General features: G+C 46.3%; 1 protein-coding gene across 6 annotated transcripts in view; it reads left to right on the plus strand.

Moving 5' to 3' along the window:
• syt1a (synaptotagmin Ia) overlaps nt 1–26586 on the plus strand; it is a 274765-nt gene that overhangs the window by 16866 nt on the left and 231313 nt on the right. For 4 of the 6 annotated variants that reach the window (XM_041978100.1, XM_041978099.1, XM_041978101.1 and 1 more), the window contains one exon: nt 5299–5474. The exons of 1 other annotated variant lie outside the window; for it this stretch is intronic. The gene's annotated coding sequence lies outside the window, so the exon portion shown is untranslated. Of the gene's footprint in view, nt 1–5298; nt 5475–10116; nt 10245–26586 lie in introns of those variants that run through there. One more of the 6 variants, XM_041978102.1, reaches the window with a different exon arrangement.

A 26586-nucleotide genomic window follows, 5' to 3' on the forward strand; every position in this document is an offset into this window, starting at 1 on the left:
AGCCACCTTCTTACAAACTCCAGCAGCATGGTCTTGGATCACGCTTGCTCCTCTCTGGAAAAAAATCAAGTAAAGATAACATTTGTTAAACTCCCGCAGCACAGTAGTAGGCCTGGTACTACTACCACTACTGCTGCTGTTGCTACTACTAGCCTACTACTAATACTAATAATGGTAATGTTATTAATATTGATAATAAATAATTGTGACCTGGACACTGTTCCCACCACATTTACCAATTTTCACAGAGACGGCATCTGCTGGTCCTTCAAGGGGAGCATGGAAACAGTAAAATAGGGAAACAGAGGAGTTATCATATATGTGTGTATATATATATATATATAATATAATATATATATATATATATATATATATATATATATATATAGTGGAAAAGCGAACAGAAGTCATGCAGAGATCATAGACGACCATGACACACACACAATATCTGCACCTGCAAGGTAAATTCTACAAAGTAAAACCTTTGAATCTGTTTGGGTTGGGGGGCTGATAGTGGGGGCTTCATAACATGAGCTCTTTCATTTACTGGCGTCATGGCAACAGATCTGGTGAGGAGGTATAGTGGTCTGGAAGCAAGACAATCTGCACAGTTCTTACTAAATAGCATGCAAAACCGTGTTTAGTGGCTGTAAGGGCGAAACACGGTTATTACCAATCCTAACAGTTCCAGAAAGTTCATACCATTTTTAAATAAAGTAAAATCTATCCAAGTTACTACGGCTTTTATGCTTTATGTCAACCAGGACATGATTTTGTGTAATGATGTTTCTTTCTGGAAAACACCTCTCCCTGATCTCTTTAATATTAAGAATAAATCATGAATTTATTTATGAGATAAAACCTGTTCAGTTCATGTTAAATAGATCTGCAGTTTGAAGTTTGACATAGATGCTATGAGGGCGCTCTTGGTCTGGGTCCGACCCGGACCTTCCTATGAAGAGTATGTAAGGGTCTGCAGGTGACGGTGGGATGAAACCAGGATAAAATGTGCCTCATGAGGCTTCGTTTCAGTGCATTTAGAAAACATTACAATGTTTAAGGGGAGAAAGTAACGACGCACGAACAGCTCATTTTAAGCTGAATGTTTTGTGAGGATGAACAGGATTTGTTGTGAGATGAGAGCTGTGGATCTGGATCGTGGCATAGTGACCTACAGCTGTGAATCTCTACTTGCACAGACATCACGTGATTCCTGTCTAAAAATAACTCTTCTCCTCACATGAGAATGATGCACAGACCAGAATAGGCCCACTAGAGAGGAATGACATGATGGTAAATCACCAGTGAAACAATGGCTGCTGTGAAGCAGAAAAAGAGGATTTAATGATTTGGCCTTGAAACAAAACACTGAGCGATGCTTTTTAACAAAGCAATGTGGAGAAGACCGGCACTGGTTGCTGTGCTGTATCCACTCCTACCTCCACAATACTTCTTTAATAGACTTAAGGGATGGGAAGAGCATGAGCGGTAACTGGTATACAAACATGCTTCCCTGCTGCATTCACCAGAATTAATGACTCGCAGTCTGATTAGTAAAAAGCTATAATTTACAACAGCTACAGTGATCTATACAGCCGAGCAGACTGAATATGTTTTAATTCAGGATTATCAATTCCAACTGAGTATAGAAAAGGGAGTAGATGGTTGTGTAGGCAGAGTGGTGAGAAGGACAGAAACAAGGTTTGAATGTTTGAATTTATTTTAGCCAGCAAATATTCCCAAATCCAAATTATTCACTTTACTGTAGGATAAACAAAAACAGGAATTCTCTCAGCAGAAAAACGTTTTACTTTAACTACATTTAAGTAAAATGTTTATAATCAGCTACTTGCTGCATCTCAAATCCCTTCTATCGACTTCCTCTGACACTAACAGATTTCTCCGTGGTCAGTTCTCGGAGCCTCCTTTGAAAAGACAGAAGACGTTTGCACACCATGCTAACATGTAGCCTAGCAACATAACGAGAGAAACTCGGCCACCGAGCGTCGGCATCCAAGCCAAACACGGCCCAAAGCCCAGCAGGTCTGTGGGAATGTAGAAACCATGAGAACAGCTCGGTCCACTTCACAGCTTCGGCTCATTTCGCCACACAAACCAGGAGTCACATGACATCAGAGATTCTGCTGGTTCCAGAGACGTCTGTCTCACCACGGTGGACAGAAACTCTGGAGCTAGCAGCCAGGACCAGAAACCAGGTCTTATGTCTGCTGGTTCCAGAGACGTCTGTCTCACCACGGTGGACAGAAACTCTGGAACTAGCAGCCAGGACCAGAAACCAGGTCTTATGTCTGCTGGTTCCAGAGACGTCTGTCTCACCACGGTGGACGGTCCTGCTGGTTTCCATGGAGATGGAGGTTTATAGTGAAGGATTCTCTCTTCCTGCTGGTTCTAAGGTAAATTTTTCACCTTCTCACTATTACCCTTAACTTGATGCTTGGTCCCTCTGCATCACATCCATGTGTCGGGTCCCCCCCCCTCATTAACTCACATACAGGCTGCTCTCTTTAAGCATTATAGATCTGCTTAAACGTTGGTAATTGATATAACGTGGAGGAGGAGCCTTTTCCTGCTTTTTGAATAGCACATAAAATGTGCTACGATCCTTTGACAGCTGATGTATTTTTACACTTTGTCCCGCCTCTCTGAATGACCTGATCTCACAGAAATACCGTATTTCCTGCACTATAAGGCGCACCTAAAAGCCTTAAATTTTCTCAAAAATCAGCCATGCGCCTAATGACCTGGTGCGCCTTATGTGTGCGCCTCAGCATGTACGCTTACCTCCGCCATGCCTCCAGCAGGTACCGGTATATTAAAGGTTATATTAAAGGTAGGCTACAGTATGCTGCAAAACAACATTTGTTTGTCTAAGGACCCCTGAAAATGGCACCAGTGAAGAGACATGCTTATGAGGCACAATTCAAACTACAGGCTATCAGTTACGTGGTTGTACATGGGAATAGAGCAGAACATTAATGAATCTATGGTTCGGAAGTGGAGGAAGCAAGAAAATGAACTGTGCCAAGTTAAGAAGACGTAACAGCGTTTCCGCGGTAACAAAGTGAGGTGGCCACAGTTAGAAGAGCAGCTCAAACAGTGGATTATTGAACAACGAACAGCCGGGAGAAGCGTCTCCCATGTTAAAAAGACCAACTTCAAAGCAGAAATAAACATGTTTAAAGCCTGGTACAAAAATCCATTTTAGGATTAAAAGCTCAAGTTTACTTTCATGACAACTGTGAGGGGGGTGAATTTTTTTCTAACTCATCCGTTTGGATGTTATTGAATCTTGAAATTTGGCATAATTAGGGGTGTGTCCTTTTGATTGACAGGTATCCAATATCCGTGTAAAGAAGGGCGAGTGTAGCACAGCTGCGGTTTTTAGCCGGCTAACAGCATGCCTTAGCTTTAGCCCGCCTACCTCCGTTAGCTGGTTAGCTACCGTTGCTCGGGGTTAGCTCTTAGCTACAGGCAGCTTGGAGTTTGATGGTTGTCAATCATCCACCCCCACCTTCACAGTCCCCTTCTCAGCTCCACCTCTTTGCCCATTTTTGTATTTTCTGGGACTAACGACACTCGTGACGCTGCCAAGATGGTGATAGTGGGAGCGCCCAACGAGCTTCACTTTTGCTCTTCAGAAACCTACGGGTGACGTCACGGAGGCTCCGCCCATCTTTTATATACAGTCTATGGGCACAAGCCAGAATAATAAGATAAAAAAGCCGGCGTCCTTTGCCCACCAGCGTGCCCACTGCTCCTGGTCATTTTTCTTTTTATCCACATGTACTTGTTGTGGAAGTTTTTCCACCACTTTCCGACTTTTCACTACATTCAGACTTCCATACCGACAACACCGGCAATCTCCCTCCACGAAGCTGCGCTCCTTTGAGCGTCTTTGTAGTTCTTGGAGGTGGCATCATACAGATGGTTATATTTTCTGACCTTCTCGATCAGCCGCTGGTCCGCTTGATCCATTGTGTGTTGGTTAATGGCCGTTACCACACAAATTCAGTGAGTAGGTCCAGAAGTCTGGAAACACGTAATCCCAAACTGACCAATCACAAGGAGGTACTTCCACGTCAACCGTATGCGTAGCAGGGGCGCGCGTCTGGTCTGGCGGAGGTGCACGTCGAGCCTCTGCGGGGCTACACTGAGCCTACGGTGAATGGGTGAAATGTGTTTTATCCATATGAAAAACGTGATTTTCTTTTAGGAGAAACCTTTTACATTTTCTACTGTGTTCCAGGTGAGTTTACCTGGACACAGAAACACAGTAACCTCACATGTCTCAGCTTTGTCTTCGTTATACAAACAGCCCTTCTAGGTGGAAAGACCTCCTGCTTTTATTTTGGGTATTTTTAGACAGGAAGTAGAAAACCAGGCCCCGGGGCATTTGAAGGCAAAGCCACTGCTCCTCTTTTTGCTGAACATTGACGTATTTATTTTAAGAGGTTTAAGTTTGAACTGTTGCCTCTGGCCGCAGTAAAACAATTGAAAGGTCACATACTTGTGAGAAGATGGATTTATCAGCCTAGCATAGCCTCTGACTGTGGAAGCTAAAAATGAAGAAATCCACTGGAACATCTGCCAAGCATCCATGTTTAAACGGTGGCATGTTCAGAGTAGCGTCAGTGTAGCATGGTCCACGTCTAGGAGCTTTGTGGGGGAGCCTGTCCGTCTGTCTTGGTCATGTGACTCTCAGAAAGGTAGGGTTAAAATGTTTAATCACTTGAGCCAAACGGTCCTTTAATTTTCTGTGAATCTTGTGTGAGGAAGGTTGAAATCAGTATTGGTCTCCAACACCACAGATGAGACCAAATGCTGTTTAAAAAAATTGGAATGATTATTCTTTATGTGAAGTTCAGCTTCTCTGTCGGTGTGTCGCCTTATTAAAACCAGTTTTACTCGCATCACTAAATCCAGTGTCAGATCAAATATAAACTGTATCCAAATAGATTCTTATTCTCGTTAATTTAAGAGAATGACTTTTATTTTGTGGATCGTTCCGGTCAGTATCTTCTGCCCGATGTCTTTTCTTCTGTTGTGTCCTTTTTTTTCCCCACTTGCATGTGTAATTTCTTTGGGATTTTGAGCATCCAGTTATTGATCTTATGTCACCTCATTTCCCCACCGCTGAGTATTAGGAATCTAACCTTGTCAGAACCGTGATGGAAGCTGGCAGCTGCTCCCCGTTTTCTTTCGTTCTTACAGATGCATGAAAGCAAGGTATGACTTTAAGCTTCATCAGCGTTTCTAATCATTTCCCTCCATCCTCAGGCAGTGAGTGGAAGTGGGTGAAAGGAGTATGTGGGAGGTGGTTGGAGGGTTGACACAGCAGCACGAGTGTCACATCATCCATCAGTCTGCCACAGGCTGTCGCCCAGCTCCTAGAGATGCTGTCGACCTGTAAACAAGAGCAGCGCCGGCTTGTTGGGGCAGCATGAGCACAGACGGTAAGGACGGAGGAAGCTGCTTCTCTGTGAATCACACTGGTGGAGACCTGATGAGCTAGGTGTGGGTAACAGAAGCCTTTAAGAAGCCTTTAATCAATATCCTTGACATTTTTCTAATGCAGGGTCCTGCTGACTGGAGCTGCCATACAGCGGTTCCTTCCTCTTTGTTTTAGAAAAAGTTCCATTAGTTGGCTGGACTGAACAGTAGTGACGTATGTCCTCTGTCACTCAGACACCGATATGCAGCCTTGTGACGACTTTCTGCAGCTCTGCAGAGGCTTTAAACCATATCCGTTCAGTGGATAAGAATTCAATGTTTGCGCCTGCGATAAGATTTCCATCCCGTGGTCAATATGAGACCACAAACTCATTTAACAGCCACTTCCATTCCAAAGAAGTCACAGGAAGCAGCTGAAATACTGAAGAATCTACTTCTCCTGCATCATTCTCTGAACACAAACAGGTTCTGGACGTTCACATCATGGAAAAGTGAGAGAATACATTTCTTTCTGTAGACATTAAATCAGGATATCTGCAGCGTAAACCAGATGTATTTCTAATAACCAGCTAAAAACCGCTCCACACCTCCAGATTCCCACATTTTCCTCATCAGATTACAACCAGAGATTTTGGTTGTTGGAAGAAAGTGGAAACTATTCCACCCGTTTGTTCCTCATTTAATTGTGTTCGTACTTTAATTGCCTGGAATTTACTAACTCAGAATGACCTCACATTGAAATTTACCAGGATGTCTTTGAGCATGAGACACTTTCAGTCGATCCATTTACCGAACCTCCTGTTAACCCACGGTCCGCTCCGGTCCAGCCTGTGTGATGTCGTGGTGTCCGATTAGAGCCTGTGGGATGGATTTCAGCCATGAGGCGAGTTTCCTGCTGGAACAGACAAAAAGCAGGATTGCAATCTCACATCTGAGGCAGGCAGTGATCATTTAAAAGAAAAATAAAGGAAAACAGAAATGTTCAGTTAATCTATAATTCTACTGTTATGGGACAGAAGCAGTAGGACAGTAGGACAGGGATGACCTGTTGAGCCTTAAAATGAACCAGCTGAGAATAAGATCAGCTTGTTCAACCCTAATATTTACATCTTATAAGGCAGAACAGCCTGACTTCACTACTCTGGAAATCCACGTTTTTCTAGAATCACACGCTGTGGTTGTTAACAGACAAGACGGATGCGTTGGAAACATCTGACGGATGATTGCGTTCATCTGTGCTAGTAGTTTTCATTTGGATGCAGGCTGTTGGATTGTTGATCATTAAATAGATGAATTGTTAGGCCTCTACTTCATTTTCAGACTTTTATGTGCTAGTCTCTGTGGTGTGTGTTTGGACTGCTGTTTGGTGGAATTCATTGTAAAGAGCATTCACAACCCTCCTGAGCAGGATACATGTGGAGTGGATTATTTTTCTGTTTTCAAGGGGAAAGATGAGATGCAACCCCATTAAATCTGCAGCTTGCCAGGTTCTGTCAGACCTGTGAGTGCAGGCGAGCACATGCATTCATGCCGTGCAGATGATGGACAATCTCCTTTGTTACCTGAGGCGGCTTTTCATATTCATGAACCTCGTGTCACATGCTTGCTTTGCTACCAACGTCAGTGCATACTTTTTATTCCGAATTCACACAACCCCAGTTCTCAAGAAAAACAGAATTAAATCATTTTCAAATCTCAAACATTTTATTCCCAGTAGATCATAAACAACATGTCAGAGGATGAAAATGACATTTCACCATGAGATGGAAAATATGAGCTGATAGTTAAGCTGATGCGGCAACACGTCTGGAAAAAGTAGTTCCAGGGTGATGTTCATCACGGTGTAAAAAGTAGTTCCAGGGTGATGTTCAGCATGGTGTAAAAAGTAGTTCCAGGGTGATGTTCAGCACGGTGTAAAAAGTAGTTCCAGGGTGATGTTCAGCATGGTGTAAAAAGTAGTTCCAGGGTGATGTTCAGCATGGTGTAAAAAGTAGTTCCAGGGTGATGTTCAGCATGGTGTAAAAAGTAGTTCCAGGGTGATGTTCAGCATGGTGTAAAAAGTAGTTCCAGGGTGATGTTCAGCATGGTGTAAAAAGTAGTTCCAGGGTGGTGTTCAGCACGGTGTAAAAAGTAGTTCTAGGGTGATGTTCAGCACGGTGTAAAAAGTAGTTCCAGGGTGATGCAGGATTCTAGCTGCTCTACAGTCCTGGACCTTGGTTGCTGGATTTCTGCTTCCATGATGCTCCAGATGTTGTGTACTGGTGAAAGGTCTGGACTGCAGGCAGGCCAGTTCAGCAGCCGGACTCTTCTCCTGTGAAGCCATGCTGCTGTGATGGATGCAGGATGTGGTTCAGCATCGTCTTGCTGAAATCTGCAAGGCCTTCCCTGAAAGAGACGTTGTCTGGATAGGAGCAGATGTTGCTCTAAAACCTCCATGTACTTTTCAGCATTGATGGAGCTTCACAGATGTGGAAGCTGCCCACGCCATAGGCACTAATGCAGCCCCATCCCATCAGAGATGCAGCTTTTCACCTGTCCACTGATAACAAGCTGGATGCTCCCTCTCCTCTTTAGTCTGCAGGACACGCCGTCCATGTTTCCACAAACTAGTTCACATCTTCATCCAGGTTTCCACTTTGCCTCAGACCATTTTGAATGAGCTTTGGTCCAGAGAAGACGGAAGAAGCTGGTTCTGGATCCTGTTCACATCTGGCTTCTTCTCTGCATGATGGAGCTTTAACCTGCATTAGTGGGTTTCAGGGTGAACTGTGTTCACAGACGGTGGTTTCTGGAAGTCTTCCTGAGTCCATGTAGTGGTTTCCAGTAGGGCTGCAACTAATGACTATTCAGATAGTCGATTAGTCACTGACTATTAAAACGAATAGTCAACCAGTTATGTATCTCATATTTATTAATGGATCTTATTTCACTTTCAGCTTTGAAATCTTGCATGAGGTTGTTATGTAAGTCCAACCTGCCTCATCTTTAAATGTTCGAGCATTGCAGACGTACTTCCGTGGTTTGTAAGTTTTGTAAGTCCTCTGCCGCCATTCTATTCCCCGGTCGGCCGCCATATTTTTCGCCTTGCAGACTTTATTGCGCATGTGCAACTCAGCAGAGATAGAGAAGAAGACGATGTCTCACACTGTAGGTGTTTTTTTTTTTTTTGTTTTTGCTGTCAATAGTCGACGGGTAAATTAGCTGTTGACTATTTTCATTGTCGACTATTGTCAACAACGTTGACTAATCGTTGCAGCCCTAGTTTCCAGTAGAGAATCATGTCTGCTTTTAATGCAGTGCTGCCTGAGGACCCAAGATCACCAGCATACAGTTTGACCTTCAGCCTTGTCCCATGCATACAGAGATTCCTCAGTGTTTTGATGATACTGTACACTGTAGATGGTGGGATCTTTAATGTCTTCGCAATTTAGCATGAAGGAACATTTTTCTGAAATTGTTCCAGTTTTAGACCCATTTTGTCTCAGGTTGGTGAAGCTCTGTCCATCTTTCCATCTGAGAGACTCTGCCTCTCTGAAATGCTCCTTTTATACCCAGTCATGTTACTGACCTGTTGCCAGGTAACCTGGTTAGTTGTTAAATGCTCCTCCAGGTGTTTCTGGTTTGTACCAGCTACTTTTCCAGCCTTTTGTTGCTCCTGTTCCAGCTTTTTCCATCAGATTCGATATCAGCCCATATTTTCATCACATTCGTCTCTTTCGTCCTCTGGTGTATTGGTTATATTTTATTGGGAATAAAATAATGATTTATGAGATTTACAAATCATTAAATTTAGTTTTTATTCATATTTTGCACTCTATTCCAACTTTTTAAATTGGGGTTGAACATGAGATTAAATATTTAGATTTAATTAGGTTAATAGAAATTTAACATTTCCAGAGAATTTCTAAATAATCAAGGTATGGTAATCAGTTATTAAAATGATATCTAGTCCTCTTCATGGGTATTGGGGGTCGTCATGACTGAATGTCCAGTTAATCCAATGGAAGACTGTCTGTGAAGGTGTTGTTTCTGATGACGGGCTCATTGTTCCCTCCGGGGAAATCAGCTTCCCCTCGTGGACAGGAGCCTGTAAAAGGATGTTTTTTATTCACTTGCATGGGCCTGAATCACTGTGGCGGGCAGACAATCACAAACACATCCAGGATCCCGGGGAGGGGTGTTCTCAAGTGTCCTTGAAGGTAATGTGTACCCACAAGTGGAAGATGGTCAGGGCATGTTAATATGTAGTGAAAGGGTCATCTTAGGTTACACAGCATCGCCCACCAATCTTGCGTCTCCCCATTCTTCAGCCAATCACAGCCAAGGACTCAGTGATGCAGTGCCCCTCTTACTGGAGGGATTCCTAGGAACTGCTGCGTGACGATGCTGGCTTAAACAGCTCAGTCTCCCCTGTCTCTCTCACACCTCCTCCTCCTCTTTTTTTCCCATTTTCCCTCCCCTTCTCAAGCCTTGCACGGGTGCATCCACCGTGCATGTTTGAACAGAAGATAATCTAGCGCCATCCACTCTGCTCCCACAAGACTGGCTATATAAACAGGAGACACAGTCATCATCCAGCCCTCGTTCTCTCCCCTCCGCCAGGCTCCACCTCTCATTTCCCTCCCAGCTCTCCCTCTCTATCTCCATCTTTCTCTCCCAGCATCACACACAACACACACACATTCTTTCTCCAAGACTCCTTCTTCATCTGAGCGAGCCCTCTCTGTTCAGGGGGAGCAGATTTGGATCTGAAGGTGTTCTGCTCCGGCCAGGTAAGACTGCACTTTTTGTTTGTTTGTTTGTTTGTTTGTTGGGCTACTCCAGAAGTTACAAAGAGGCGACTTGTATGTGTGTAACTGTGTTGCATCAGTGCCTGTGCGACACAATGAGGTTGGGTGGCTTTTTGAGGTGGTGGAGGGGGTTCACGTGGGAACTCCAACTCCCAGCTCATCCTCAGCAGCGTTTTTCATGCCTGTCATCGCCATGTGGAAGAGCTTTCTGTGCGTTTGGTTTCTGCTGTGGTTAGAGGGTGGAGCGCAGCTGGCTCTGTGCAAGGCTGCTACATATAGAACATGTCTGTAGTTGCGAGGGGAGACCACGATGTGGATATGGGGGCAGATGAAAGGAGGAAGGGAGGGACACTGAGGCAGAAGACGAGAAGCTGCTTTCATCCTATAGAAGCTAATCCCTCCGTTTGTTCACCTCCATCCAGCTGATGAAATAGGCAGGCTGTGGATCTGCTGCCGTGTCTCCTTTTTCTACTCATCCTTCAGTTGAGATTTATCTTGAGCAGGGAGAAGGAAAAGAAAACCATTGACTGAGAAATGAGCTGTAACAGCGTTTTAATATGTAAGAAGTCTTTTCTCTCGTGTGAATTTGTTAAATCTGGTAAACTGGTAGTTTTACTGGTAGCTTTACATGGATCCAGTACAAGAGAAACACACTTTTATTTCCACAGATTAGTGATAGTTCTCCTGCTGTTATTGGTGGGAACCCCCATTGCTGTAAAGGAGGCTTATCACCTCCCACAGGTTTGCTGATTGGCTGCTGCCCAGTGCACACAGAACAGGACGCTTCAGCTCTGTGCAATTACATCAAGCAAATCCATGGTGCTTATTAGGTTTTCACTAACAAAATGTAAAAAAAGAGGAGGCCTGTTGCTTCCTGCTCCCAGGTTACCCAGTATCTCAGGAGGCAGGAGGAGCCATGAAGGTGGGGGGCTGCTCTGTATAGCCTTGAATCCATTAGCCCACAGGCTCCCTGGTCTCACTGTTACCAGGTGACGGACTGAGGAGAAGCTAGGCAGTACTTAGTGATCCCACCCCCCATCCCTGCCTCCCAAACCTGAATGACCCCCCCAGCCCCGGCTCGTCTCCCAAGGTAAAGCTTCTGTTTACATGCAGATGCTCCTGTTCATCAGCACTAACCAAATCTGACAGGCAGGCTTTTACTAAATCCTGACAATCAAGCTCACTTCTTGAATTCTCCTCATATTTGCACCAATTACAAGGGGGAGGGGGCATGCAGCCGCCACCTGAGGTTCCGTTAAGTTTCACCAGACCTGTTAAAAGAGCCATTAGTTAGAAAAACAGACCCAAAGTCTTGATGCTGCGCTAACCTTTAGTCTTGGACAAGTTATCATGGGTGAACTTTTCAAGAAGCGGCAGGCCGTCAGGATGAAAGGCCATCTGCCTGGTTAACTGTGTTTAGCCGGAGACTCTCAGCCTGGCGTTCATCATAAGATGGAGAGGAAATGAATATAGTTGTCAGGCTGTGTGTTTTCTCTTGTAGTGAACATTATAAAGTAGAGGATAGAAATAAAACCTTGGTTGTGGACTGATCAGTAACACTCTGGAAAGGAAGGGACGCTGGTTGATGCGTTGAGTTGTTGTCTGTCGCTTTTTGATTAGACTGTTCTTCCATATTATATCTCCTAAATATATCGTCTCAATATGATCATTATTGCTGATGCTATAGTAAGAAATCGATGAATAAAATGGTGCTAATGGAGAACACTGGTATTACTTTATACTATTTGGTGATAAAAATTGATTAATCATTTTAGTCCACCCTTCATTACTGTGCTACAGCTAGTAGATCTAATACTTACCATCCATGTTATCAAGTCCATCTTGCTGCTACCATTTTCCTCCAGAACCACCTTCATTCCTGGTGTGATAGATGAAGCAGGTGGTGGAAACCTTCCTCAGAGGTTTTCTCCATGTTAACATGACAGCATCACACAGTTGCTGCAGGTTTGTCGGCTGCATCCATGATGAGAATCTCCCGTTCCACCACATCCCAAAGCTGCTCTACTGGACTGAGATCTGGTGGCTGTGGAGGCCGTTGGAGTCCAGTGAACTCATCGTCATGTTCTAGAAAGCAGGTGGAGATGATCTGAGCTTTGTGACATGGTGCATTATCCTGCTGGAAGTAGCATCAGAAGATGCTCCACTGTGGGCATAAAGGGATGGACATGGTCAGCAACAATACTCAGGTAGGCTGTGCTGGTTAAACCAGGCCACGTTGGTACTAAGGGGCCCAAAGTGGACCAAGAAAACCTCCCCCCACCATCACACCAGCAGCAGCCTGAAGCGTTGATCCAAGGCAGGATGGATCCATGTTTTCATGATGTTTCCAGCAGATTCCAGGCAACTGCTGCTCTGGATATTTTCTCTTCTTCAGACCATCTCTGGAAACCCTGGAGATGGTCGTGGGTGGAAATCCCAGTAAATACTCAGACCAACAACCATGCCACGTTCAAAGTCTCTCAAATCCTCTTTTTTCCTCATTCTGATGCTCAGGTTGAACTCCAGCAGGTCGTCTTGATGACTGAATGTATTGATTTGCTGCTTTGTGATTGGCTGGTTATATATTTGTTAGCAAGCAGTTGAACAGGTGGAAGGTGAGTGTATATTTATGAAAAACAGTGCTGAATAATTTGCAGGTAAATGACTCTGTGCAGCCCACCTGACCTTGAAATGAGCCAAGCAACCATCACTGTCGGTCCAGCTGAACAAACCTGCTGCTTTTTGTCTCCGAACATTCATCACTTTTCTGTTAACTGCATTTGTTTGTCTTCATGATCTTGAAATATTAAACACCGCCAGCATGTCATTACCAGGCAAGATCATTTTCTGCAACGTTGTTTTGTAAATTAGCCTTCAGCTCTTGCACATCAACAAAACTTATTACTTCATGTTTATTTTGAAATTTCACACCGTGCCTGAAAGTCAGTTTGTAACCCGTCCATTTACATTTAAAGACGGTTTGAAATGGGAGTATTGGTTTATTCTAATGGGTACACCTGTGGGATAAAAGGGAGACTCCAATTTTATGCTCCAGTGTTTTTAGTGTTTTAAAAAGCCAAACACGTCTGATTTAAGTGAGCAATATACCAATAACAAATCAGAAAAAGTTTTCCCTTTAAATTGACATCAACTCCATGAATTTTCTCTGAGGCAAAGACAACATGAGACTAATGAATCTCAGTTCAGCAAAGGTCTTCATGTTGACTGTTTATCCATCTCTGACGGGCTAATTAGCTCCATCTAGTCCTCATCTGAAGCTCCGCTTGACATGGTCGTAGAACTCAGTCCTGCTTGATCCGCCAGGATAAGACTCAGATTACACGATCCATACACACACATACACACACGCTCATACACTTTTTATTGACTTGAGCTCATTTAAGACTCAGTGAAATTAATACTGTTGAAGCTAATCAGACAAAGCTGGAATGCATCGAGCTACAGATGATGGTGCCGACGGCTTCAGATCTTCATCGTGCTGCTTGTGTTAGACGATGTTGATCTGAATGTAACCGGGATGAAGGGGCCTCCCCTCACAAAAGAACAAAGCCAACGAGGGTTCGACTCGTGACAAAAGCCCAGTCTTCCAGCTGCATATGACCACATTTAAGTCTGATTTATCAGCTGCAGAAGAAACGCGTGTCGGCGTAGAGCAGGAGGTGAGAGAAGATCAGTCAGCTGGATGCTTAATCAAGTTTATTAATCACATCTTGTGTAAATAAAGAATAAAATTCAGAATAATTCATTTGACAGTCGTCTTCATCACATCCTGAATATGAATTATCGAAAGTCTTTTTTTAAGCAGGTCTTCTTCTGTCCATTGACAGACGTTATCTTTGCGGACATGTATGATGACGGCGGTGGATGGGAGGTGTTTTTCCCGATAGGTATGAATGAGAAAATGATTCTACGGTAAAACTTGCTGCCAGTGCAAGAGCTGTAATTTAAAATCCCCTTTAGAAGGAAATTGCTTTTGCCCTCCTACAACTTTTTAATATCCTGATTCATACTCTGCCTCGGTGAAACGCACCATCCAGACATAGCATTTCTCCCGCCGTTGCCTGAAGGTGCTCTGTGAGGAAGTTATTGGAGATAAATACCATCAGGGTGTGTGGGACTGCTGAGGGACAATAGCTGCCCTCCTAAGCCTCCCGTTCCAGCGCTGCACAGCAAGCAAAACGCTCCTTTTCTCCCAGTGAGAGGGGATTAGTTATTGCTTAAAGCACAGAGTTAAAAAGAACTGAGCAGATATTTAATATCTCATGAATGTAATCATTTAAAAAAAGCCTCTTTTTGTACCCATGGCTACCTAAAATGTTCATTCCTTAGAAGCTTCCCATGATGCATCTGTTTTAACTGATAGTAAGGACTTTCTACAACCCCAAGGAGCAACAAAAGGCTGGAAAAGTACCTGGTACAAACCAGAAACACCTGGAGGAGCATTGGACAACTACCCAGGTTACCTGGCAACAGGTCAGTAACATGACTGGGTATAAAAGGAGCATTTCAGAGAGGCAGAGTCTCTCAGATGGAAAGATGGACAGAGCTTCACCAACCTGAGACAAAATGGGTCTAAAACTGGAACAATTTCAGAAAAATGTTCCTTCATGCTAAATTGCGAAGACATTAAAGATCCCACCATCTACAGTGTACAGTATCATCAAAACACTGAGGAATCTCTGTATGCATGGGACAAGGCTGAAGGTCAAACTGTATGCTGGTGATCTTGGGTCCTCAGGCAGCACTGCATTAAAAGCAGACATGATTCTCTACTGGAAACTAGGGCTGCAACGATTAGTCAACGTTGTTGACAATAGTCGACAATGAAAATAGTCAACAGCTAATTTACCGGAGCAACAAAAGGCTGGAAAAGTAGCTGGTACAAACCAGAAACACCTGGAGGAGCATTTAACAACTAACCAGGTTACCTGGCAACAGGTCAGTAACATGACTGGGTATAAAAGGAGCATTTCAGAGAGGCAGAGTCTCTCAGATGGAAAGATGGACAGAGCTTTACCAACCTGAGACTAACTGGCAAAAAATTGTTCCACAAAATAAAATTGTAGAAATGTAGAAGATCCCACCATCAACAGAGTATCAAATGAAAAGATTTAGAGATTCAGAAGGAATCTCTGTGTGCACAAGACAAGGCTGAAGGTCAAACTGGAAGCTGGTGATCTTGAGGTTCTCAGTCAGCACTACATTAAAAGCAGACATGATTCTCTACTGAAAACCACTGCATGGAGTCAAGAAAACTTCCAGAAATCCATTTTCCAATTTCATGCCAGATGTGAACAGGATCCAGAAGCAGCTTCTTCCGTCTTCTCTGGACCAAAGCTCATTTAAAATGGTCTGAGGCAAAGTGGAAACCTGGATGAAGATGTGAACTAGTTTGTGGAAAGCATGGACGGCGTGTCCTGCAGACTAAAGAGGAGAGGGAGCATCCAGCTTGTTATCAGTGGACAGGTGAAAAGCTGCATCTCTGATGGGATGGGGCTGCATTAGTGCCTATGGCGTGGGAAGCTTCCACATCTGTGAAGCTCCATCAATGCTGAAAAGTACATGGAGGTTTTAGAGGTTTTCTTTATAGATGTGTTGCTGCCATCAGATTAACAATAAGTTCGTATTTGCTATGAAATGATAACATGTCAAAGTTTCAACATCTGATGTTCTTTAGGTTCTGTTGGGAATAACTTATGGATAGATGAGATTACACATTTTATTCTGGTTTGTTTACATTTTACACAGTGTCCCAACTTTTTTCAAATAGGCAAACAGAGGAGAAAATGAAGCCATCTCTGGGGATAAAACTGCTGCTTCTCTTTCACGTTGTTCTATTTTTCCCTTTTTGTCTGAAAGTATTAAATTAGAGGCACACACACACCACACACACACACACACACTAGTAAAACAGCTGCTGTTAATAGTCTGGGTGGATTATTACGAAGGCGGATGCAGGATTAGAGTAAAATGACACATTTTTAAGTCAGTTTATCAACGCGAGCCGCCACCCAAAGGCAAACTGGTGTAATTGTGTTTCTACAGCCCTCGATTCTCCAGGCGCTGTCAGATCAAGCTTCATTCCAGGAAGTTGCCTCTTGGCTCTGCTTCGGTTAACTCGCTGCTTCTGGGTGCCCTTGGAGGATGTGTTGGTCATAAAACAACATGACACCCAGCAGAGTGTGAGCAGAGATGAAGCAGGACGAAGGGATTGAGCAAGGAAAAGCAATTAAAATCATTGCCACCCTGCACCATCCTCTCCATGAAATGTATGACCTTGGTGGATTTAAACTCTGTCACCACAATTTCTACACGAGTCCAGAAGCATGAATAGTTGTCACAGAAATACAAATTTACCGCCTCCTTTCTTTTTTCCTCCTGTCATGTTTGACTTCAGAGAGCTCGTACGAGTCACGCTGCTCTGTTGTTTTGATACCAACCAAGGTCATGGCATGCTCATTAAATACAGTGTGTACGGATGAAACGGCAGAAATGCACAGCCACATACTCGGCGTTACAGACTTAGTATTTTCAAGTGACCCCACTGTGAGGATGATTTCATTTTTCTCTGACACAGCAAGGCAAGAGATGTCATTAGCTGGACGGTGCTTGCTGTCTGTTTGGAGGGGACCCGCCTTCCCTCAGCGGTGATGCTGAGAAATTGAGGGGAACGCTGCGATAAGGAAGCGGCATGCACCTTCTTCCCCTCATCTCCGGCCCTGACGGCTCTGTTACTGTCAGTCGAGTGGAATGTGTTGCAGTCTGCTGCAGACCGCTGAGATTTGCCTCTGATGCAAACCTCCTTGTTGGTTGCCATGGTAACCACGTTCTCCTGCCTTCTGTAGGTTGTCATGCCAGCCGTGTTCTTCCCTCACCCATTAGCACTGTACTGTAGCTGACATGTGCAAGTGCTGTACATGGTTCTTCGTGATCCCCCCTCCTTCTTCATCAGCCGCTCCTTTATTTATTCTTTTAAACACGGGTTACACTCCTCACATACAGAAATGTTTTCAGCTGAAACTCTGGAGGAAAAATAACCAGCTGACACACAAAAGAGAAAAAAAGAGGCCTCAGATTCCAGCCTGCCATCTATTCTTTACAAGGTCTATTTTTTCTGCCTCGTCGGAAATGAGATCTAAATATAATGCTTGGAGTTTGAACTGTTTGGTTTGGATGCCTCTGCTTGGTAGAGTCTTTTAGCTGAGTTTCTCCTCGCCGTGTTGCATGTTAGGGTTGCTGCTTCCTCGTGTCTGCACGGATCTCGTGGGGGGTCTTGTGAAGAGGAGGTTGAGAAATGGGCGATGTAGTCCTGTGAAGGATGATGTAAACATGGAGGTCCATTTCCTTCATACTCGCAGACTAAAAAGCATTAACACGGCGCCACGAGGCTGACTCACTCGGGGGACAACTAGACATCTGCTTAAACTTGATATGTTAAGAAGTCTGGGGTTTGGGATGGCGGCTGAAGCTGAAGCAGTTGAAATGACTTCGCTTCATTATTCACACCAGAGGGTTTAATGGAATCTTTAGTGTATCCTCAGAGTGAACTTTACTATATTTTGAGAGGATGATTATACTTATTTACGGTTCTTGAGCATAGTGTTATGGTAATGACACATTTTCCTCTTCTGTTTGAGAGGATGGGCTTCAGGCCTGAGAAGCAATTTTGCTACTAGGTGAAATTTCAGAGATAACATTTGTTGTTCCTTATCTCCTAAATTAACTCATTACTTTGACATCCTGCTTTTCCTCCCTGGGAGTGATTGGCCTTGAATTTCTAATGAAACATAGCCGTTGTTTTATGTCCCATATGCATGGAGAAAATTCAGTACAGACCTTTAACTCAGTCTCTGTTCCTGACAATAACAACCTTGAAGAGGGTGACAAAAAGAACGGAAGGTAGGAATAGACCGTCTTCCCTGCCTGCTTGTGCGTCCTCACAGATTAGATTCCATCAAGCTGCCAGCTGAATCCTTTTGTTTGTTTTTATGGTGGCAAATTCTTCACGTCTCTCCTGAGAAATGGGTCTGATGTACAGCTGAGGAATAGGATGCGTCAATCTGGAAAAAAATGACTGAAAATATTCAGTCTGTTGGACACCGTTGTTACAGAAAAGGTCTGAAGGTCAAGCTTTCAAACAGCACAGTGACCTTCTATCAGCTCCAAGTATACAGCACAGCTCCCACGAAGTTGACCACGAGTAAATTGGGTTCAATCAGCTCAGCTTGGCAAAACATTTTACTGCTGTCAATCACATCCTTCTCCTTGAAGCTCACACTAATTGCATATGCAAATTGCCTTAGGTTATGAGTTTGCAGTCGCTGTAGGGTTTGGTGATTGCGAGCTGCGATAATGATGGATTTCCTCACATTCATTTCTTAAATGTTGTTAATGAAGAGGCAGCCACTTACAAATGTGGATTACTCATGCAAACAAACTGTTCAGGGGCTGCTGCCCTCAACCACACGCTTCCAGCTACAGGCTGCATCAGCGGGGGGGTTTCTCAGAACTTACTGATGTGCTGCTTCTAACCCAAAGATAAGATGTATGAAGACTTTATCAAGATTAGCTGATTATCAGTGAAACTGGTGCATGTTCCTGTAAACACATCAGGGTTCATTCACATCCACGGTGCAACTATAGATGCAAAGAGTGTTTCAAGGGGGCTGGGATATTTAACTATTGCTTAGCTATCACATGCTGGTTTACTAAAACAGCCATTTTCTTCAACTGATGGCAAACCTGACTGAGCTTCATGGATCTCTGTTTGCATGAAAACAAAACAGAAGGACCTTTGTGACTCAGAAAGTGGGTTTCTTTAACACACTTCTCGAGATGAAAATCAGCCAATATCATGAGGAAACTGAACTGAATCAACTTGTTAAAGAACAGCTTAAAACATGTCAAACGTGATGAATTCATATTAACGTCGGCCTGTTTGGAAATCAATTAATAGACTTTTGTTTAGTACTTTACATCAAAAAGGTGCCCAAAGTGCTTTACAGCGAAGATAAAAAGGAATAATAAAAAACAAACACATGTAAAAAGAAGACATATAAACCAAGTAAAAACTAGTAGAAGGTTGGTGCACAGCACTACTAGGCATTAAAAGCCAGTTGGATGAGTTTAAAACTTTTAAAACCGAGCCTGCAGTGGTGTATAAGCTGGGGGGTAACGCACTGATGATCATGGCAGACCTTTAACTCAGCCTGTTCCTGACGATATCATCTCCAGTCAGACGAGCAGCCTTAAAGAGGGAGACTAAAAGAAAAGACTGTAAAAATAGACGGTCCCCAGCCAAACTGAAGGTCTGAATCGGTTTCCTACTGCTCCAGACCACGTGTTGCTGTATCCTCGGTAAAGACAATGACTCCTCGCTCGGTGGCGGGATGAGTCCTCGCTCGGTGGCGGGATGAGTCCTCGCTCGGTGGCGGGATGAGTCCTCGCTCGGTGGCGGGATGAGTCCTCGTTCGGTGGCGGGATGAGTCCTCGTTCGGTGGCGGGATGAGTCCTCGTTCGGTGGCGGGATGAGTCCTCGCTCTGTGGCGGGATGACTCATCGCTCGGTGGCGGGATGAGTCCTCGTTCGGTGGCGGGATGAGTCCTCGTTCGGTGGCGGGATGAGTCCTCGTTCGGTGGCGGGATGAGTCCTCGCTCTGTGGCGGGATGAGTCCTCGCTCTGTGGCGGGATGAGTCCTCATTCGGTGGCGGGATGACTCCTCGCTCGGTGGCGGGATGAGTCCTCGCTCGGTGGCGGGATGAGTCCTCGTTCGGTGGCGGGATGAGTCCTCGCTCGGTGGCGGGATGAGTCCTCGTTCGGTGGCGGGATGACTCATCGCTCGGTGGCGGGATGACTCCTCGCTCTGTGGCGGGATGACTCATCGCTCGGTGGCGGGATGAGTCCTCGCTCGGTGGCGGGATGAGTCCTCGCTCGGTGGCGGGATGAGTCCTCGTTCGGTGGAGGGATGACTCCTCGCTCGGTGGCGGGATGAGTCCTCGCTCGGTGGAGGGATGAGTCCTCGCTCGGTGGCGGGATGAGTCCTCGCTCGGTGGCGGGATGAGTCCTCGTTCGGTGGCGGGATGAGTCCTCGTTCGGTGGCGGGATGAGTCCTCGCTCTGTGGCGGGATGACTCATCGCTCTGTGGCGGGATGAGTCCTCGCTCTGTGGCGGGATGACTCATCGCTCGGTGGCGGGATGAGTCCTCGCTCGGTGGCGGGATGAGTCCTCGTTCGGTGGCGGGATGAGTCTTCGCTCTGTGGCGGGATGACTCCTCGCTCGGTGGCGGGATGAGTCCTCGCTCGGTGGCGGGATGAGTCCTCGCTCGGTGGCGGGATGAGTCCTCGCTCGGTGGCGGGATGAGTCCTCGTTCGGTGGCGGGATGAGTCCTCGCTCGGTGGCGGGATGACTCATCGCTCTGTGGCGGGATGACTCATCGCTCTGTGGCGGGATGACTCATCGCTCTGTGGCGGGATGAGTCCTCGCTCGGTGGAGGGATGACTCATCGCTCGGTGGCGGGATGAGTCCTCGCTCGGTGGCGGGATGAGTCCTCGCTCGGTGGCGGGATGACTCATCGCTCTGTGGCGGGATGACTCATCGCTCTGTGGCGGGATGAGTCCTCGCTCTGTGGCGGGATGACTCATCGCTCGGTGGCGGGATGAGTCCTCGCTCGGTGGCGGGATGAGTCCTCGTTCGGTGGCGGGATGAGTCTTCGCTCTGTGGCGGGATGACTCATCGCTCGGTGGCGGGATGAGTCCTCGCTCGGTGGCGGGATGAGTCCGCGCTTGGTGGCGGGATGAGTCCTCGCTCGGTGGCGGGATGAGTCCTCGTTCGGTGGCGGGATGAGTCCTCGCTCGGTGGCGGGATGACTCATCGCTCTGTGGCGGGATGACTCATCGCTCTGTGGCGGGATGACTCATCGCTCTGTGGCGGGATGAGTCCTCGCTCGGTGGAGGGATGACTCATCGCTCGGTGGCGGGATGAGTCCTCGCTCGGTGGCGGGATGAGTCCTCGCTCGGTGGCGGGATGAGTCCTCGTTCGGTGGCGGGATGAGTCCTCGCTCGGTGGCGGGATGAGTCCTCGCTCGGTGGCGGGATGAGTCCTCGCTCGGTGGCGGGATGAGTCCTCGCTCGGTGGCGGGATGAGTCCTCGTTCGGTGGCGGGATGAGTCCTCGCTCGGTGGCGGGATGAGTCCTCGCTCGGTGGCGGGATGAGTCCTCGCTCGGTGGCGGGATGACTCATCGCTCTGTGGCGGGATGACTCATCGCTCTGTGGCGGGATGAGTCCTCGCTCTGTGGCGGGATGACTCATCGCTCTGTGGCGGGATGACTCATCGCTCTGTGGCGGGATGAGTCCTCGCTCTGTGGCGGGATGACTCATCGCTCGGTGGCGGGATGAGTCCTCGCTCGGTGGCGGGATGACTCCTCGCTCGGTGGCGGGATGAGTCCTCGCTCGGTGGCGGGATGAGTCCTCGCTCGGTGGCGGGATGAGTCCTCGCTCGGTGGCGGGATGAGTCCTCGCTCGGTGGCGGGATGAGTCCTCGTTCGGTGGCGGGATGACTCATCGCTCGGTGGCGGGATGACTCCTCGCTCTGTGGCGGGATGACTCATCGCTCGGTGGCGGGATGAGTCCTCGCTCGGTGGCGGGATGAGTCCTCGCTCGGTGGCGGGATGAGTCCTCGCTCGGTGGCGGGATGAGTCCTCGTTCGGTGGAGGGATGACTCCTCGCTCGGTGGAGGGATGACTCCTCGCTCGGTGGAGGGATGAGTCCTCGCTCGGTGGCGGGATGAGTCCTCGCTCGGTGGCGGGATGAGTCCTCGCTCGGTGGCGGGATGAGTCCTCGCTCGGTGGCGGGATGAGTCCTCGTTCGGTGGCGGGATGAGTCCTCGTTCGGTGGCGGGATGAGTCCTCGCTCGGTGGCGGGATGACTCATCGCTCTGTGGCGGGATGAGTCCTCGCTCTGTGGCGGGATGACTCATCGCTCGGTGGCGGGATGAGTCCTCGCTCGGTGGCGGGATGAGTCCTCGTTCGGTGGCGGGATGAGTCTTCGCTCTGTGGCGGGATGACTCATCGCTCGGTGGCGGGATGAGTCCTCGCTCGGTGGCGGGATGAGTCCTCGCTCGGTGGCGGGATGAGTCCTCGCTCGGTGGAGGGATGAGTCCTCGCTCGGTGGCGGGATGAGTCCTCGCTCGGTGGCGGGATGAGTCCTCGCTCGGTGGCGGGATGAGTCCTCGCTCGGTGGCGGGATGACTCATCGCTCTGTGGCGGGATGACTCATCGCTCTGTGGCGGGATGAGTCCTCGCTCGGTGGCGGGATGACTCATCGCTCGGTGGCGGGATGAGTCCTCGCTCGGTGGCGGGATGAGTCCTCGCTCGGTGGAGGGATGAGTCCTCGCTCGGTGGCGGGATGAGTCCTCGCTCGGTGGCGGGATGAGTCCTCGTTCGGTGGCGGGATGAGTCCTCGCTCGGTGGCGGGATGACTCATCGCTCTGTGGCGGGATGACTCATCGCTCTGTGGCGGGATGACTCATCGCTCTGTGGCGGGATGAGTCTTCGCTCTGTGGCGGGATGACTCATCGCTCGGTGGCGGGATGAGTCCTCTTTCGGTGGCGGGATGAGTCCTCGTTCGGTGTCAGGATGAGTCCTCGCTCGGTGGCGTCGCCTCCACCATCCACCATGCTGTGTGGTTGTCCTCTCTGCTGGCGCTTGGTTATGACATCAATGACAGGCAGTCTCTTTATTTATTTTCTTTATTATTAAAAGAAATCACACCTAAATAAAATCCAGTGTGTTATTTTTTAGGGTTAGGGTCTGATGGCATGGGTGGCCAGCTGTATACTGGGAACAAATGGGCTCCTTGAACTTCTGTGTAAAGTTAAGCTGGACAAGTTGTTCATACTGAGCCTGGAGACATCCTGTGTAGACAGTTTTAGCTTCTCTGCCAACAACCTCTCATAGTTCACCTTCTATGTAAAGAGAATATTATGGTCTGGACTGTTGGCTAGAGCCAGCAGGGATGCCGGAGCTGTAAGTAATCTTCTGAGGCTGTGTTGAGACTGCCAACCCACCCAAATCCATTTTCTCCTATCTGGATTACATCCAGATTGATCTCATAAATTAAGAACACAAGTCTGGCATTTTTTTATTTAAATTGGATCCAAACCTTGTTCAGAGGTGGTGAGAAAAACAATTGAAAAATTAAATTTGTATGAATGCCTCTCGTGTGGCTGCACTGGCTGCTTAAAACAGACTTTAAGTGCCTGCTGAGTCGCTCACACTGAGGACGTGAAATCCAGAGCAATAACGGTTCTGCTCTTTCTGGAGGAATATGGAGAATCCCTGGACTATGGCTGAAATATATTGTCCTCTGGACGGTCTTCTTTACAGGGAAACCTGGAAGCTGGAAAGCTGGATCACCTTCAGATCTTTTTGTGACAAGTTGACAAATGTGGGCAGATATAATCATGAGATGAAATCCTTCATCTCATGCAACGATGCAGAAAGCTGCTAAGGTGAAACTAGTTGTTTGACCAGCCTGGGTTTTTACACCTGGAAATAATCTGTCCTTACAAGCTATCCAAACTTGGACAAAGTCTAAATACATCTCAAATAACTGGACAGTCTGTTTATTTTGGTTTTAAATGGAGCCACATTTGTAAGGAAAATGTACTTTGTGGGATGAGCAGCAGAGTTGAGTATGTGGAAAAAACTTGCCAAATCTTTTTTGCTGCGAAAGGAACAGCTGATTCTGCTGTTGACTGGGTGAAGATTTAAGCCTTGTTTTTCCAGTGAGAAGACCCGCCCACCCTATCACACTGCTTCACCAGGTGTTACCCTGTAGCTGCAGCCGTCAGCTGCTCCACATCTTCATGGTCCTCTTGTGGTGTCATGTTCTCGGGATGCCCACTTCACAGCCTGTCGCTGACATTCCCGTTGAGTCCCGTCATCTACAGAAATACTCTGATTACTCTGCAGCTGTGGGGAGTATCAGTGACGGACAGAAAGCCGAGTGTAGAGACCTGCTCAGTCAGTTTGTGAGATGGAGCAAACAATGTGTGCTGGGGTTAGCTGAAGCTGGAGCTGGTTGTCCAGAAAACAAGCTGCTGATAATGGATGACTCTCATCGTTTACAAAACACAGTGAAGAAACAGTTCAGTCAAAGGGCTTCTGCATGTCCAGTGCAAGACAGAAAGATACCAGAGATCATTCCTGCCAGCAGCCCAAGATTTATCATCTAATTCAGTTGTAGGACTCTGCCCCTGGAGGACCAATGTCCTGCAGGTTCCAGACATTTCCCTGCTTCAACACACCTGATTCAAAATAATGGCTCACTGTGCAGAACTTAAGCTGTTGTAGCCATTTGATTTGAATCAGGTGTTGGAGCAGGAAACAACTAAAACCTGCAGGACCACAACCTCCAAGGTCCGCTTGGAGGACCAGAGTTTAACATTCCTGATCTGACTTGAACAAACTACTACAACATGGCAATTTTTCATTTAATTTCAGTTTATTTAATCGATGTTTCCCGACGTCATGGACCCGGTCCAGATCAAATATGTCATGCTTTTAGCACAGTGTGAGCTAGTTATTCCAGCATGGTTTCAGTTTACAGTAAAACATTTATTCAGCATTTAAATGTTAGAAACAACGGTGCTTTTGGTTTTAATGTCTATTAGTTTTCTAATTAAAATGTCTCCAGGAAATAAAACACTTTCACTGCAAAGAATTTGTTTCCAAACCATAAACTGAGAAGATATTCTCATGCATGGTGTTTCTCTCAGCTCCTCGGCACTCGTGGGCTCCTCAGAAAGGCAGCTCAATCTGTGGCAGCAGGAAGGTCATCTTCAATGTCAGAGCATTACACACAAACATCTGCGCTGGGCTCAGCCCTGCAGCTTCTCTGAACCTGCTCACAGATTATGAGAGGTTTCAATCAATAACTCATGAGCCCATCCTCCCACTCTGGCACACCAACACATGGAGAGCCCCTTTAGGGACCTCAGCACCAGACAAACACGCTTGTATTTTTAGCTCTGGCTGTGGATGCTTCAGTGACTGATTTTAACCAACAGAAAACTTACTTTTATTAAAATATACACCCACTGTAATCAGTCAGGACACTGGAATGAAGAATTGGGAATGGCAACTGCAATGAGGCCCCACATCCACTAGATATTGCTGCAACCTGAAATCTGGCAGCTCCTCTACAGATTCAGAGATCCGGTTTTGGTGGCCAATGAGAGCCTAGGTAGTGTTGCATAACAGATTTCCTTTGTCCAACTCAAAGTCCCCAAAGATCGGAAAAAAAGCATAATACTTGTAACCTAAAACTAGATTGTTGGCATCCCCGAGCGCTATCGCTTCTATCATCAGTCCCAGGTGCGGTGGTGTGAAGCTCTGTGGGGTAAATGTGATGGATAGCTGCCCTTTAGCTGATCTACAGAAGTTTTCCAGGTTTCTATCCCATCCAGGAGGTTTACAATCCAGCCACTAAATGTAGTTTTATTCAGAGACTCTATCTGGTAAATCCACAATGATCCATGATAACAGCATTATTTATCACATTTCACCATAAAAACATCACCATCACTACTATGTTGCTAAGAGACCTCTATTTAGACCTGGACATGATGATGAAGCCACTTCCTGTCAGACTTTCCACCAATCAGAGAGCTTAGATTGACAGTAACGTCCAATCAGGAGCAGCCAAAGATCAACCAGCCCATCAGCTGTCACGGGGTCTGTTTTGATCAATGAAATCGGGTATCGCACGTTTACTTTTGTTCCAACCTTAATTATCTCGTTATCTCGAGATAACGAAAAAAATGAACTTGTTTTCTTGAGATAATGATAAAAAGAATAACAGCTGCTCTCGGCTTCCGTAGTTAAAAGGGTTGAGATTCCACATAATTTGTACTTTAAAATAAACTAACAAAATGATAAAAATCGGAGCTAAAATAGCTAAAATTTGCTTTGAAATTTAGGAGTTAAATAATGCCTGCTTTTATTTCTATTAACTGTTGACAGCTGCAGCGTGCACTGTTGGTACCTGTTAAAATCTCTTCATTAGCTTTAGTTCCACGTAAGTGCACAAGGATTTAAACGTGAACACAAACTGCTCTACAAGTGAAAAAGGGGAAATCAAGATGCTGCTGTTGGATCTACGGTTCATTCCTGGCCAGTCAGGCAGTGAAAGTTTAATTAAAATGATTTGGCTTAATCCCTGAAAGCTGGCTTTTAATTGCTGCTTATTGGTTGTGTGATGTTCCCGGGAATAGGTTAAACTCCTGGACTTCCTAACCGGAAAT

This window comes from Melanotaenia boesemani, chromosome 23 (genome assembly GCF_017639745.1).
Source record: "Melanotaenia boesemani isolate fMelBoe1 chromosome 23, fMelBoe1.pri, whole genome shotgun sequence".
In the NCBI taxonomy this organism is placed as follows: Eukaryota; Metazoa; Chordata; class Actinopteri; order Atheriniformes; family Melanotaeniidae; genus Melanotaenia; species Melanotaenia boesemani.